Here is a 3,379-nt window from a genome sequence, read left to right as displayed (position 1 = left end):
GGATTTAGTTTTACTGAGTAAATAGACGTTGAGTGAGAAGTTATCGATGAAACAAGATTGGATTTCAGTATTGAGTACTAACTAAGGTTGTTTTATCACATGAACCTTCGTGATGATGTTGATGATTTATGAAGACCCGAGCAAGACGAAGAAGTAAGTCCCCTGTTCCTATCCGAGTTTAAGCGAAGGACTCCAGGTGGGCATTATTTTGAGTATACAGTTTAAGAGCTTTTCTAAACTGTTTTAAATGATGATGAGATTATAAGATGTTTGATGTTTTGAGATAAATGATGTTTATGAACTGTTTGACTTGCCAAAATTTTGATGTTGAGATTGTATGTTACCCTCTACTGATGAGACGAATTCGGTCCTGCCACAAGCGGGATTTTGTGCACAGATGTGACTGTGAGCCGTCTTCGGGTCGGCCAGTCACGGTACTTGAGAGGGAGGCCTACTTCTCAGTATCGATAATAATGATAATGTTGTAGACGTGGTACATACATGACGAATATTTTGACTGCAGTCACTTCTTTATGATGTTATGATGTTTAAAACTGCATGCACAGATTTCATTGATGATAAACTTATTTCTGTGTATTGCTGATGATGTGGCAAGCTTCAAACATATAGCTCTAAGAGCGCCTTTGATGTTTTTCCGGCATTTGCCCACTGAGTATTATTACTCACGCCCTGCATATATTTCTAAATGTGCAGGATAAGCTTTGGAGCGAGATTGGACTGGTGCTGGTGGGGATGGTTTCACCGATGAAGTTTTCTTTGCTGCTTCCCTTTGATGTTAGAGTCTAAGGGTCGATGTACTTTGTTTTCCTTCTGATGTTGATAAAACCTTAGTGAGATGATACACTAATCTTTTAGAATCAAGCAATATACTCGCGATTATATGTCTTCATACATATAATTGATACGTCTTTTGCTGTGTTACTCTTGATATCATGATTCCTTATGGAAAATAAGCAGTACCTACTTTGCTTTTCTTCTTGAAATTCCTAATATTCAAGAAGTCATAATGATATTGATGAATACACCCTTGAGTCAAACTATGAGTCTTTGCCTTGGCATGTTTTGATGTAAGCTTCCGCGCCGATGTTCAATTTAAGTCTTATGGTTTTTTTTTTATCCAGTTATTTTAGTCGTATCGATACTCGTACCCCGCTATTACTAGCGTTGGGATTTCGGGCTGCGACAGAGTGGTATCAGAGCAGGTTGTCTGCTCTGACTTAATTGCTCGATTGAGTACTAGTCTAATTTGAGTTCTTAGACTAGTTTGAGAGAGAGTCCTTTTTGAAACGAAACCCCAGCACCCCATCTCCTCCGGCTTAACGAGGTAAGAAGTTGATGTTGTTTCTTAATGCTTTTCTGATGAGAACTGAGTTTGATGTACTAATGAGTGATGTATTGTTTTGATGACGAAATCGTTTGAGATGATGAATTCTGATGTGAGGAAGTTGATGAAGAAGATGAGGAGAGATGTTGAGGCTAGTGTGGCCAATGCCCCACCATACCAAATGAGGATGAGATGCCGAGTTATATTGAGATAGCGATGCAGCGATGGTTCAGGGAGTATATCCCGGATGAGGATGACACCTTGGGTGAACTTATGACACGAATGTCGAGGATGAGCCGAGCGATGATAATGTGTATCGGATCATAGACGAGTATGAGGAGAAAGAGACGAAGTCGAGTGAGGATGCACCGACTGACGATGCTGAAAGTAGGATATCAGATGATGGCGATGACGAAGACGAGATGGGAGAGTGATAGATGACGACTGAGACTATCTAGAGATGTATAGATATATCTATAGTGATGCTTAGCTAATGTACATAGCTAGAAGCATTGTATAGAACATATATGACGTCTAGTCCCTATGATGCTTGCATAGTTAGAGCATCATTTTGGAGTTAGAGCTTTGGTGCATAAGACCTTACTTTCGTAAAAGACCTCGAGAGAGAGGGGCAGTTTTCCCTTATATAGATATATATATACAGAGAGGTTGATGATTAGTGAGTTTCACTTTCTTTAGCAGAGCTTTGAGAATGATGATGATGTAGATGCTTGATGATAGATGAGAAATAGAGACTGACGATAATTTCAATTGTTGATAAACGAGAACTAGAGTGGACGAGAATGCTGAGAATTTTGAGATCACTTATGAGCTTTAGAAGCGATGTGAGAAAAAGAGAATTGTATTTTGTTTTAACGAACTGCTAGTTTCGAAGTCGATAGCTTTATAATTGTTTTCCCTCTATGGTTTACCTCCAAAAAGAAGAAGGAACGGAAGGGATATAAACCGAGAAGAAGATGAAGAAGAGAAGCAGAAAGAGAGATAGTTGAGATAATGCGATAAGAGTTAGAGTTTTCGTCGCGACTTATAGAGATACGACCCTAATAGGGCGAATGTTTTGTGGAGACCTCATAGGATGCATAGATACTTTTGACCAATTGTACTTCACAATAGAGGTACTTTCACCGGGACCGCGTTTACCATCGCTAGAGTAATCATGAGAGTAGACTCATTGAGTCCCTATCCCGCTTGGTCGTTTTGAGATTTTTCTGCATCCAATTGAACTCCTGCATGAGATGAACTAATTGCTATTGAGCAGATCCACTGTGTTCGAGCCTAAACCGTTTGTGTTGAAAATCTTTACCCCTTGTTTTAACAGTGGACAATTTATTTATTTTTCCACTTAGTGGATTGTTTCTACTTCCAGTATTGGTTTACCCCCATCATATTACATCTCAGTTTTTATCTGAGTTTCTGTCCTAACTTTTGATCTTCCTTTGATTATAACTTCTTCATTATCCTTGAGATAGCACTGGCTATTATGGAATCATTCCATTACTTGAGCTCGTCTTGTTCAAGATCAGGCATTTTTATTCATCACATCCTAGTCCCTACCACATCCGACAAGAGATAAGAATGTCTAGGTAACTAGGATGGCATAATAAGAAGAGTGTTTGGAAGGAAACACGATTTATGGGAGCAGTCGTAGAATGTTATTACGGGACGAGCACAATTATTAGATTATGGATTTTCTTATATTAGCCAAGTACGTAGAAAGCTAATCATTTCGAGGATGAGAAGAAGTGATGCTAAGCCAGAATAGGCAATAGCAGATTCAAGGAGATCGAGATGACAGATTAGAACAGATGACGGTTTTCACGATAGCAGACTGAGATGACGACTAGTATGGAAATAGCAACGACGAAGTATTACGGGATATTTTGTTCCCGTTATGCCCCGCTTAGGGTACAAGTTCTCGAAAGAGAAATTTTTTTTTGTTTTCTTACATACTTATACGATGATGACCTGAGAGTCTCTATGCTTGAGTAGAGTTTTGAGCTGATGTTACGATGA

Source organism: Salvia miltiorrhiza, unplaced genomic scaffold, assembly GCF_028751815.1.
Source record: "Salvia miltiorrhiza cultivar Shanhuang (shh) unplaced genomic scaffold, IMPLAD_Smil_shh fragScaff_scaffold_149, whole genome shotgun sequence".
Lineage (NCBI taxonomy): Eukaryota > Viridiplantae > Streptophyta > Magnoliopsida > Lamiales > Lamiaceae > Salvia > Salvia miltiorrhiza.
Note: the sequence above shows the minus strand (reverse complement) of the source record.